Raw genomic sequence first — 13087 nt, 5'->3', positions numbered from 1 at the left:
AAAGTGAAACAGACACTTGACAGCTATCTCCGTGACTCTATTGCATCATGAGGCACAAAAAATTAAAATTGAAAGGGAAATTTTCAGGGAAGTTTGCATCTGATACAATTATGTTACATAAAATTTTAGTCTATTTAAATGCCAAAACAAACCATTGAAATGTGAAAAATTCTGACAATCCATCACATTGTTTGCATACAGAGTATATACCATGCCAAATAATAATTTGACTGGGTTTTTTTCCAACTCAACTAAGTCTATAATAATAATATTGACGGGCTTTGATGTGTTTAAGTATGGCTTTCCAGCTGTAAAGCCTTTTTACAAACCCCGACTTTGTTATCCTTGGACTCTGGTACGAGTATCTGAAACCCTCCCTTTGCTTACAGACTCTCAGCCTTCCGGCCCATCCCTCATGCTCCATCAGCACAAGTCGTGCTTTTCTTTCAGCATTATCCTCATCTAGAACTTGGCAGTGGCTCTACAGTTACCTGTGAATAAAATACAGATGTCTTAGTCTGGCCCAAACCTACTCCTGCGGATTGTTTTCTCCTTATTACAAACTGTTCCCTGCAAATGGAATCACGTAATAAAGAGAATCAGCTGTCTTGCAGCTCTTGATACTTTGTTTCCAGATGGCCTTCTGAACTGTTGCTGCCAACTTGTACGGCGCCCCTTTCACCACACACAAATAAAGAGTAGACATTATTATTTTTCAAAATCTCTGCTGATATGATAGAGGGAGAAAATTACTATGAAAGGTGCACATTTTCCCAAATTTTCATTGACATACTCGTTTTTTAATTTAAAATTGATTTGTTCGTGTCTTCCTCTTCCTTATCATATTCTGTAGTTTTATTTTTACATCGAGATAGAGGCTTAGGCTGGGCCGATCGCGGGAATGAGAGGGCGGCCGCAAACACTGACTCGAGGCCGCCGGGAACCCGCCGCGTAGACACCGTGAGCAAAGCTCGCCCGCGGGAGTTGAAAAAATTTATGGACAAGAAGTTATCGTTGAAGTTAAATGGTGGCAGATATGTCCAAGAAATATTGAGGGGATTTGATCCCCTTTTGAATTTTGTGATTGATGAATGTGTGGAGATGGCATCTAGTGGACAACAGAACAATATTGGAAAGGTGGTAAAACGAGGAACTAGTAATATCACATTAGAAACCTTGGAACGGAGTATGGGTAGTGGCTGTGTTCAGCAGAGAAGTCAATTGCTTCCACGGGTCCCCTCCCCAAAAGACCTTTTTTTGCTATGATATAATTAGGTCGTGTACCTTCTTAATATTAAAATTTTTGTTAAACTTTTGTAATTGTCAAAAATGCTTTCTCAAGTGCTTTGACTATCAAATAAGCATTAGCCTTTATTCTAATTGTTTCTAACAAACTTTTCCTGATGCTTGTAATTTAAAACTGATTTCAAGATTTCCTGCATTAAAATGGAAGCATCTTATTACATATGGAAAAAAAAAAAAAGAGGCTTATCTCCCACACTCAAGCGTATGCATCCTGAGGAATGTCCTCTTATCCCATTTTTGCATCCTCAGTGCCTGGTGCAGGGTTGGTACTAAATATCTGTTACCAGGTTTTAACCCCTTCCTTAAACACATGAATATGAACTGGTTGATGTCTGCTCTGAGTGAGAATTTCTATAACATGTGTTGCTAGGAAATCTAATTTGTTTTTTTAGCAGACTAAATCATTGCTACTCCAGAGAGGTGGCGTCCGGGTGGGTCTGCGAGGCCAGGGGCTATGACACGAGGGTAGTTGTTCTTGTGACTTGCTTTTCTGCCTATACCACCGTCATTTGGTAGGAAAGCGAGTTACATTGTGCTGGATTTGAAAGCTGGTCATACTACATGGCACCCACCAGTAATTTCTCCTGTATAATCGTTTCTCTTGCCAAGCACTCTTACCTGCTGAGCCACCGTGGCCTGCCCAGAACTTAAAAATTAAGTATGCTGGGACTCTCTTATAACACAAGGAGGCCAGTCTTTTGCATTCTCACTGTTCTGGGAGGTGTCAATTACATCAGACCCTTCGTGAAATTGTGTAGCACTCCACTCAGCAGCTCGGTGTTCTGCTTTCTCTTCCCACGCAGTGTCTACCACAAATTCTTCCAAGGAGCAAAATAAGAGTTACCACAAACATCTGCAATTCCAATGCCATTGTTTTCTCTTTCCTTTTTTCCTCAGTCTGAGATATACCTAGAAAAGCCAACCCAAGGTAAAGAATACACAGTTCAGCTTGTTCCGCCTCTTAGTTTCCCATGAAGAAACATCAAGCCTGTGATGCCTTCTCCCACAGGTCCTCTTCTTTTTATTTCATTGTCATTTTGTCACAGATGGTGAATAAAAGCAGTGAGCCCAGACCAAGTGGCAGACTGTCCATGTCTGCATTTGAGAATCTGAACACACTGGCTAAGATGGCGTCCAGGGACAAGGCAGAGGAAGTAGAACCCTGCCAGCTGTGAACTTGTTGCGTGGTCTCAACAGCTTGTGTAGTTCTGAGTCTACAGTTAGGCCCAAACTTTCGAGCAACCTCCATTTCACAAACAGTTGCTCGAATTTAAATCCTGTTTTCTCTCACATGATGTTCTCACCACGGGGGCAGAATCTCGTTGATATATAAATGCGCAGTCAGCATTGTGCCATCCCTCTTCTTAACTAATGTTGTTAGCCCACGTTCTACAATATCAGGAATATTTTTGTTACTTTATTGATTCTCATAGTATACCTGCTTAAACTTCTATTTTGATAAAAAAGGGATGGTGGGATTTTTTCCCTAGGTATGCCTAGTATCAAAATCTGCATGCCGTTCTAAGACAGTTTGGCTACACAACTTTTGAGGATCCACCAACAATACTCTTTCCCTAATTTCTTGCCAAGCAGACATTCTGGAGGGGTGTGACCTCGGAATACGACAATCTCTTCTGACAAAAGACAAAAAAAAGGAAGAGTATGCTATAATTTTCTCTTCATTCAGCTGTCTTTTTCGCTGTTCCTGTTTGTCTCTCCTTACTCATTTATATAATCTTAGCTACTTAAAATCTCTTGAATGTCATTACTAATCCATCCTCAGATTCTAAATTAGAGCAAAATTGTTTCAACTCTAGCTTGGTAAAATGGATTCATCACGCCTCTCTTACTTTGACCATATCAACATAAAATAAGCATTACCTAGTTCTGATTTTGAAGTTATGTGTCTAAAGTCTAAAGTCCTTACTTGTTTAGTGTCCTGTGCTTCAATGCATGCACTGTGCCACAGCTTATGCTTTCTACTACGTGGGAGGGAGCCCTCCTAGCTTTACTTCCTGCCAAAATGCAAAATGCACTTTGTAATTGGGAGTTAAAGCTTCAAATGCGCATAGTTTCCATTTGGGACAATGGAAAAGTTTTGGTAATGGTTGGTGTGATGGTAGCACAACATTGTGAATGTAATTAAGAACACTGAATTACATATTTGGACATGACTAAAAGGGGAAATTTTAGGTTGTGTATATATTATTAGAGTAAATTTTTTTTTAAATCCATGGAGCTATACAACATAATCAGTAAACCCTAAGGTAATCCATAGGCTATAGTTAATAGTATAGTATAAAAATGTGCTTTTATCAGTTGTAACAAATGTACCACATCAATGCAAGGTGTTAATAATATTTGGGAAAACCTGTATTTTATGCATGACTGTTCTGTCAACTGACAACTTCTCTTATAAAAAATAAAATAAATGCACTTGATAGCAGCACTGTTTTGGAAACTTCCAGATTTTTTTTTTAATTGCAGATGACAGTAGGATGTTGTTATAGTGCTGTTTCACCCAATTCATGGACTCAGGCACAAGTATCATGGTGAGATTATAGTATATTAGCACTGTTTACTTTCCATCCTATACTGCTGCCAAGATTTGCTGTTATTGTCATCTTCTGCTCTGTTTAGTGAGCCAAATATGAAATTTGGGCATGAAATCCTGCAGCTTTGGAAATTCCAGAATCCCACACTGATTTGGAAATTCCAGAATCCCACTCTGATATCCAAAATTAAATTGCAACTCTTAAACATGATACTGAGAAGCCTCATGTAAAAGGCCTTCAGTCCTCTGGAAATTATCTTTTGGTAGTTAATCTTGGCTTTATTCATTTTTCATTCATCCATTCATTCACTTAATAGATTATGTACCCAGTATGTGCCAGACATTGTTAGACTACTTCCCTGAATTTACAGTATCCAGTGGAGAAATATGGAATCGGTGTTCGTTTGTAAGGTATCAAGGACTACTTAGTAACAGTGGACTTCAACATGATTCTCTCCTCTTCGTTAGGCTTGCATCTAGTGAGGAACAAATTCACTTTAAGAACTTCATTGGGAACAGGCCGTCTCCTCCTCTGCTGAACATCTGACTGGGTTTTATACGTTGTAGACTGTCTGTGCAGTGGTATCAAACAGCGACTAAAAGCAATGTTAACGAATATTTAAGAAAAGTGATATTTTTATGATTATATCTTCCATGTATTTCGGAAACTGGATAATGTAGTTGGTAAAGTGTTGTCAGAGTTTTGTATTGCTGCCTCTTTGACCCTTCAGAAGTCATTTAACTCAATTTCCTTATCTAGAAGAAGATAATCCTTTACAAAGCACATGGGGTCATTGTGAGAATTAATGAGAAAAGTGTTTGTAAAGTGTTTAGCACAGGCCTCATACGTACATCATGAATGTATCAGTGATGATTGGCTTATTGCATTGAAAAAAACCTGGTCGTTTATACACCAAAACTCTAGCATTATCTCTGAGTGATAGGATGCATTCTTATTTATTTTATTTTTTTAGTTGGCCTATCAGAATTTTCCAAATTTCCTGCAGTTAATATGTCTTAGTTACGTAGTAATTAAGTCATCAGTACTTAAGCAATATACTTTGGGGTAAAAAGTAAAAAGCACCTCATTTAAGAAGGGCAGTGAGTTTAGAGTTTTGAGCAGCTATATTTTTAGATTAATAGATCTGGAAACTTTGCTGCTATAGCAGGATGTAGGGGGTGGAACATTTGTCCGCAGATATTTATGGCTGGAGCTAAACTAAGACAAATAGCATGTTTTAGTCATTGTCAATAGGAAAATTCATTGTATAGCATCTGTATGAGCAGTAGTGGCTGAATAGTTCTGCTGTGTGCTTTGGGTTAATTACTGTGTTCGTTTTATTAGGCCTTGACATGATTTCTTTTCCAGAAAATGATACCCATGAAAATTCAAGATGGGTATTAGCTATCTTGCTGTAAATGAATTCCTAATATAAACAACTAAGATAAACAACTAGAAAATCCCACTGTCAATAAGAGAGTGATGAGTTCATAATATAGAAGCAGCAGAGAAAGACTTGTAGTTGTGGTTTTTCTCTAATAGAGACAATGTGGGTTTACAGAACAAGGATGCATCAAATTTGGGATTCCCATATTGCACCCTATTAATTAACACTTTGCATTGATGTGGGTGGGACATTCGTTACAATTGATAAAAGGACATTTATATAATTGTACTATTAACTATAGCCCATGGTTTTAACGTAGGGTTCACTGTGTAATATAGTTCCTGGATTTTTTTTTTTTTTTTAATTCTGTGACCATATATACAGCCTGACATTTCTGCCTCTTAACCATGTTCAGATATATATTTCAGTGCCGTTAATTATGTTCACAACGTTGTGAAAGCCTCATTTTGATTTCCATTTCCCTTCAGATATGCATTAGTTTAGCTGTTAGTAGAGCAGTTGCCGGATGAGTTGTCCCTTCATCCAGGAAATAGGTGGTGAGAGCCTAATATGTGGCAGGTAATTCTCTGCAAGGTGTAGAGGTGACCTAAAGGAGACTGCTCCCCCCTCCTAAAGGACAGTACAGCCTCAGGAAGTAAGGAGAGAAATTTACCAATGGTTAAAATCCTCTACGATGAGTATTTTAATAGAAGTGGCTGGTCTGGGGCAGCTTTCTGGACATGGGGCTGGTGGAGCTGCTTCTGAGTGGGTAAGAAGCTAGCTTGAGGGGGCATGTGCTGGAACCTCGGTATGGGTAGACTGAACATTTCCTGTCTTGGCAGTTGTCTTGGCAAGTAACAGATTCTGTAGCCTATACAAACAACCTGGAACTCTTGGCATATAATTTTGGGAATCAGGAGCTCCTCCCTTAGCTAGTCCCAAGTTGTGCGGCATTCACTTATCAGCTTGGCTCTCGAATAAATCCTCACGTACTCATTCAACACATGCTTCATAAGCACTGCACTGTGTGCTTTGGATACCGCAATGGATGTGACGGGCACGATCCTTACTTTAATGCAGGGGTTTCTGGTAGAATTATCTTCAGTAATGATATTTACAAATGTACGGAGTGTTGCTATCTTTCTTATAAATGTCAAGGCCATATGTATCACAGTAACTGCTCATTATGGTCATGTGTCTACATAGAATTCCCACATTTTACTCTCGCAGTAATCCTGCTGAATCTCCTGGGTATTGCAGGTTACCTGGAAGAAATTTTATCTTCCACTCCCCAGCTGAAAAGGGGATGATATGGGCAGATTTTCTACCAATGGGTTTTGCCATCCGGGAGACAGATATATTATCTAGAGAGGGGCAGGGATGGCGCTGTTGGTTCATGCAGGGCGGTTGTTCTTTATGTTGGTGGGACCATAGCATCCGAGTTAGGTAGCATGTTGTGGACCCCCTCAGCAGACACCCACACTGAGCAGGATGCACTGAAAGCCCTAAAGCAAGCAGGGGAGTGAGGTCAGGGTGAGCTCCCTCAGGTATCCAGTGACTGCACGTTAGTATGGGATTCTCATCTAGAACTTGTCCTCATTTTATGTGGTCCCCTACCATCTCTTCAGGATGTCTTTACAAGAACTGTGCTTACACTAGGAACAGATATCAGTGCATGTCATGTAGCGTGGCTCCTTCCAGTATAGCAGCTTCATGTAGAAAAAATCTTTTTAACTGCATCTGTGTCTTCAGCACTGAGTGTCTTTGGGGTGTATAACTTATGCCCAGTCTCCTTTCTAAGGGATCATGTAGTTTCCACTGGAAGGATATAATAATTGATCTTAATGCAGGGAACTTGCTGAAGAGAAAAATAGCAGCTTTTCTTGATTAACTTCCCTGGAAATTTCAATGTCAGTCTACTCTCAGCATTAAAAACTCAATATCCTATATCGAACCAGGATCTCTCTCACCTGTAAACTAGAGGTGTTCAAGATGTTCCAGTTAATTCTGAGAAGAAGAGAAAAGTGAAACGATTAGTTGGAGAAATTGTGAGAAATTACGGACTGTGGTTGGTGGTATCTCCATTTTAACAGTGAACTACTCATAATGATGGATTATGTGTCAATCAAGAGTTTGTCAACCGAATTGGATTCTTTGGTTCACCATGATAACCAGCTGATTCAGCAATCAATATAGTCGGTCGTTCATATAATAGAGCATACCTTTATAAATGATTAATCATCTGATTTATATTGATAGTTTTGTCTCAGTTTTTATTATACAGAGGCTTCTGGGCCATTAAAAATGCCTTGATGTGCCTACAGCTTAGAGAAATGCACGTGAAATCCTGTTACAACAAATATCATGATAAAGGCAGTTTTGTGTAAGTCAACCAATATTTTGACTCTACGTCCCAGGCAATGGCCTACCAACTTGAAGAAATGTTTATTCTTGCTATAAATTCCCTTGTATAAAATAGAGTAAGACCTCTCTGGAGATTTCTGCCATGTGATATGAATTTTGAGTAACATCTATTACATATTATACTGGAAGTTTACTTAACCAGTCTTCTTATAAAAGAAATTTTGCAAAGTATATTTTCTTGTATCTGAACACTAATAATTCCAACTAGAAACTGTCAAACCAAACAGAGTCATGGTCAGAGATAAAGTAATAAGAACAGTTATTTGCTCATTCATTCATTAAATATTCAGTGAGTACCTACTTGTGCCGGGCATGATACAAGGACTTACTATTTCCTAATTCTCCTATTAAAAGAAGAAAACGAGACTTTTTGACTTCTGTTGATGATCAGTGGGTTTCCTTATCTTCTCACCCAAACTCTCTCATGAAAAGTTGCTTCTTAACTATTTGTGGCCTCTCAGTTGCAAAGCCACCTTTCTTTGCCCAGCTTTGTGATAATAGAGCTGAACCCTGCCTTCTGTGCCAGCTGGTACAGCGGTAGTCTTTCTAGTAGAGGATGCTGGAGGGTCACTGCTGAATGGGGTGGGGCTTCTCCTCCTGCTTCTGCTGCTTCTGGACAAAGTAGCCAGCTGATGAGCTGGAGGGCAGTGCAATAGCCTTCATCTCATACCCTCCATCACGTTTCCTCCCCCCCCACCCCCCAGATGGGCTGCTCCTTCAGACCAACCCCATCCCACCCCCTTCTTAGCTATTCCTTTGGTCCTGTTCAGGGCAATGCTTTCTGGTAATTTCTTCACCACCCAAGGAACCATTCCTACGGAATGTTCCAGCCAGGTCTCTTTTGTCAGCACGTTTCTCTGCTGCTGGTGGGCCATTCCTGTGGATCAGCTCTAGCTCATGCCCTCTGGCAGGTCCTTGCAGTAGGCTGCAGGAGCCGGTGGCAGCTTTATCCTATAAAAAAGGTCTAGATGTCAGCTCTGTGTTGAGGGCCCCTCAGTTCTACCATAGAGGTGGTAGTGAGGACTTTCTGTGTTTGCTTGGTCTGTTGCCTTCAGAGCCCTCTTTTATCCTTTTTCATAGTTAACCACCTTTTACTTGTTAGCATTCCTTTATGTTAAATTTCTCCTGTTCAGCTTACTGGTGTGGTTTCTGTCCGCTGCCTGGACCTGCCTGGACCTGCCTGATAGAGAAGGGAGAAGAGGAGAGCCACCTAAAAAAGAATTAATTACTCCTGAACTACAACTCATGACCGACACACTATTTCCTTCGACATGCCGCATAAGTAATTTTATTTTAGTATAGATTACATCAGACCTTCCATAATCAGGTGCTGATTATCCTCAACAGCATCACTGTATTGAGTACAAAATAAGTAAATACCCTTTTAGATCTCCCTAATATGAAGGCATTTATCCCTTCAACAGAGATTTATGCAGCAGCGTCTGCATGCCACTGGCGTGAGTGCTAAAAAAAAAAAATGCGTGATCCTCGGGCCCTGCCTTCCAAGTTTGTCAGGGAGACAGGCCTGGGGGTGTGAAGAGTTAGCCAACACTGCAGTAGAGCCTGCAAGGCAGTATTCATTCCCATTAGCATTTGTATTGCTTCATATTTTTAGATTATGTAATGCTGCAGAACACCAGTGTGCTATTCTCTACAATCCATTCACATTTTAAGCACATGGGTATTCATCTGTCTTTTCAATTGTTTTGTATTTTCTCTACATACACAGTACTTGCTGGCAGGAATTGCATGGGCTGCAAAATGGTAGGTTCTTTGTAATCAATGAGAATAAATAGTTTTTGACACTAGATCTTTTGGATGGTATCTGAATATGCACACTTTGGGGCTTTTGGAGGCATCTCTTTTACTGTATTAGTTACTGGAAGCCAGCTGGGCAGGACGAAGCTGGAGTGCTTTGTAAAATGTCATTAGAGGTCTGTGTGAAGTACTTCTAGTTCTGGAATCTTTATACAGGCAAGATTCTCGGAGCCAGATTGAGGGAGCCTGGTCTCTCTTCGTACATGTACACTACACTGAATAATATTCAATGTGTTATCCTTTAGAATTGTTCAGGTCCCTTGAGTGTAGTTGTGTTCCCCTCTTTGTGCTGTTTTTGTAGGAAGTTAATTCTTCTTTACAGGCAGTGCCTTCTGGAGCTGTGAACCATTGCTGAAGGCGATGCTTTGGGATTCCCAGGCCATCTTTTCCCAACACATATTTTGACGAGCATTTTTCCTGGAAGATGCTCGATCTTGATCCAGTTCTAGAAAAGCTGTCTAACTTTTAGCGCCTGACAGATAATTCAGCATAATAAAGAATCTAATAAGTCCTGAAGTAAAAGACAGCTGTCATTTTCTAACATGATATTCCAGAAGAATAGTTTATCTGAATCCTTTTTGCCCCTTAACATCAATATTCCAATAGAAATACTATTTTCTTTGCACTTAAGAACCCTGTTGTTTCTGTATATCTGTCCTCAAAGGCCTCAGCTACCCAAGTGTGTGTGTGTGTATGCTTTAAATTTCTGGTGGCCCTGGTTATTCTTAAGGATTTAAGGATTAAGACGGTATAAACTGACATGGGGTGTAGAAAGGAAAACCTGGGAATGGTGCACAGGGATCGTGATGAGCTGGACAGCGGCTCACGTGGCACCAGGTGTGTGCCCCGCCCCACTCCCGCTGTCCCAAAGCCTCAGTCGCCAGCTCTGTTACGTGAAAACAATTACTTATTCTTACCTCATAGGGTGTTTATAGTGAAATAATGAATGTAAAACACTCAGTGTAGTGTATAACGTGTTATATACTTTTGATAGATATTAACTTATTATTCTGAAGAATAAGTAGCTCGCTGCCAGCAAATCTTAACGTGGGTTCTTGTAGAGGCAGAGAGATGAAATCATTTGAATAAGGTTTACACAGGTCCTGCTGCTTCCCAGTGAAGTGAAAGAGTGTCACTGATAACAGGTAATACTAGGAGCATTACCATGTGCCTAAGGCATGTGTGCTTGTGTGTGTGTGTGCATGTGTGTTTCCGTGTGTGTGTGTGTGTGTGTGAAAGAGAGAGGAGGGGTCTTTGAGGAATGGGAAAGAAAAGTAATATTTATGATTTAGGAGGCAACTCATACATCTGAGGTTGCATCGAGCTTGGCATCTGCTGTCTCCCCCTTACCTGGTTTTACAGGGTGTATGTCTCCAGGCCCTGCCTGCCTTTCAGTGCAGACCGTGTCACCCGAGCTCGGTTCCCAGTGCAGATAATCACATGCATCACTGTTCCAGGGAAGATGGATGGTTCCTTTCGGAGAGCTGATTTTATTCTGGACCTGTTTGGAATACTGGCTTCTCAGGCCTTGCACGCCCTTGTTTTCCTTGCCCTGGGTTGAGTAGATTAGCTCTCTGAAGTGTATTGAGATATCCAGTCTTGGCACTTTCTGTGCCCACACGGGTTTACATGGGAGGAGAAGGGGATTAAAGATTTAGCTGTGTGAGAAAGTGGCCTATTAACAGCCACCTAGAAGTTAAGCTGTGGTCTTAAAAGGTCTTGTCAGTGTATCAGAAACACAAGAGCTAGTTGGAAACCAAGAAGGAACCGCTCCCACACCGAGATATCCAAGGTTCCTGTGCCCGTCCTGCTTTGGTCTTTGCTGAAAAACACTTTCTTGCTCTAACAGAGGCACATAGAGTCAGTCAACGTTTATATACTTGATGCAAGCCTGACAATTGGGGTACAGTGTTTTTCAAAATGCAAGTAACGTTTTTGAGGGGGTTCTAAATATTTGTGCTTGTATGTGAGGGTCTATAAAGGAGAAAGGGAATGTGAGGTACCCCTTGGTCTCACCATCTGGAGCGAACTAGTGATGTTTATGCTACACCCCGTCAGAAGTTATGAAGAAGTTCTTATATAGAAGAACTTATATGAAGTTCTTCTATAGAAGTTATATATATAAGCATTTATATATATATGTATTTGTTCCCTAAATATGTTGAAGCTCTATTTTCTTTTTATTGCAGTAACATATATATGACACAAAATTTCCCATTTTAACCACGTACAAAGTGGTTTTGCTCTTATTATGTCACAGACCCGTCTTGATGGTGGTGATGCAGATATTCTTTATCCTATTTTAACCATTTAGCTATTCCTAGTTTTTTTCAGTAGTCTCCAATCTTTTGCTATTATAGACATCACTGAAGATTTGTTGTATTCACATTTTTGTGCCCTGATCCTCTTTCCTATATACTTAGAAGTGAACTTCCTGAGTCAAAAGAATATGCCCCATTTTAATTTTAGAAGACCGTCTTAGATCGTAAAACCCTGCCCAAGTACGGGAGAACCCATTTGACCTTTTCCTCATCAGCCCGAGGCATATTTTATGATGGGGGCATTATTTTAATGCTCTAGTTTTTAAGCTATGGTTGAAGCTCATTCTTCCTCCTTTCTATCTGTCGATAGAAATATCTGTCGATAGAAATGAGCCAAAATATCTCACACACTTCAGCTTTTTAAGTGATGGAAGAAAATTCAAAAGGGAACAAACAAAAAAAGGAATGCTGGCCTCGCAACCTATTGAGTTAATTTTAAAAGTGACTGCTCTTTAAAATCCAAAATAAGCATGATAATGTACTTTATTGGTCTAGCATTAGCATTGGTAGCTTGCTAAAATGAGATTCCACTGACTGCTTCAGCTGTATGGAGGCCCAGTCAAAGCTGATAAATTTTCAGGCCGTGATCAGGTTTGTCTTTTCTCTTCGCATCCTCTGTCTAGTTATTCTGTACCCCATTAGCCTGACTCCCAGTAGACGGAATTTTAATCTCCCATCACCTCACACCATCCCCTCAGGTCTCAGAGGAGATGCTATACAGGGTATCTAAAACTCATAGATAACTCTCCTGTTGGTTTATCTTCTCCAAACTAATGCAGATGACTGAAAATCAAAAATGAAATCTTTCCCTTTCCCTCAGGAGATTAACAAAATGATTATCTTTCACACAGACTCCTAACTAAAATTTCATTCTGTTGTTTTGAGTAATATCAAGAGATTTTCAAGGGGATAGAAATAGAAGTGGGTGGGTTCCTACTCTGTGAGGAGTAATTGATAATGGAGGAAAGGCTGTGAAAACTCATGTTTGCTTTTCACTGACAGCTCCGCCCAAAGAAAAGAATTAATATGTCACTTAGATATCTACCTGAAGTCAGGATTATTAATTTCTCTTTATTATCTAAGACGTTCAACTTAGATTATAGAGTGTAACTATATCAGCCAGGTGATGATTGAGTCAAGGCCCGTTCTGACAACTGGTAAGAATGTAAGTATGAGGGTTGTTCAAAAACTAAGCTTACTATGGTGTGTTCTTGATTAGTCAGTCAAGCTTTCTGTATTACTGAAAGCAGCTTTTCTAATTACAATAGTAGCCTGTG

The 13087-nt window shown here is 40.1% G+C and overlaps 1 protein-coding gene and 1 pseudogene across 4 annotated transcripts in view; both read left to right on the top strand.

The window, feature by feature from the left end:
- The window catches only part of PTPRG (protein tyrosine phosphatase receptor type G), a 730904-nt gene that overhangs the window by 551430 nt on the left and 166387 nt on the right, over positions 1–13087 (top strand). The window lies entirely within an intron of this gene.
- On the top strand, positions 905–3577 carry LOC143656979 (small nuclear ribonucleoprotein G pseudogene; annotated as a pseudogene).

Source organism: Tamandua tetradactyla, chromosome 15 (genome assembly GCF_023851605.1).
Source record: "Tamandua tetradactyla isolate mTamTet1 chromosome 15, mTamTet1.pri, whole genome shotgun sequence".
Classification (NCBI taxonomy): domain Eukaryota; kingdom Metazoa; phylum Chordata; class Mammalia; order Pilosa; family Myrmecophagidae; genus Tamandua; species Tamandua tetradactyla.
This window is presented reverse-complemented; position numbering and strand designations above follow the sequence as displayed.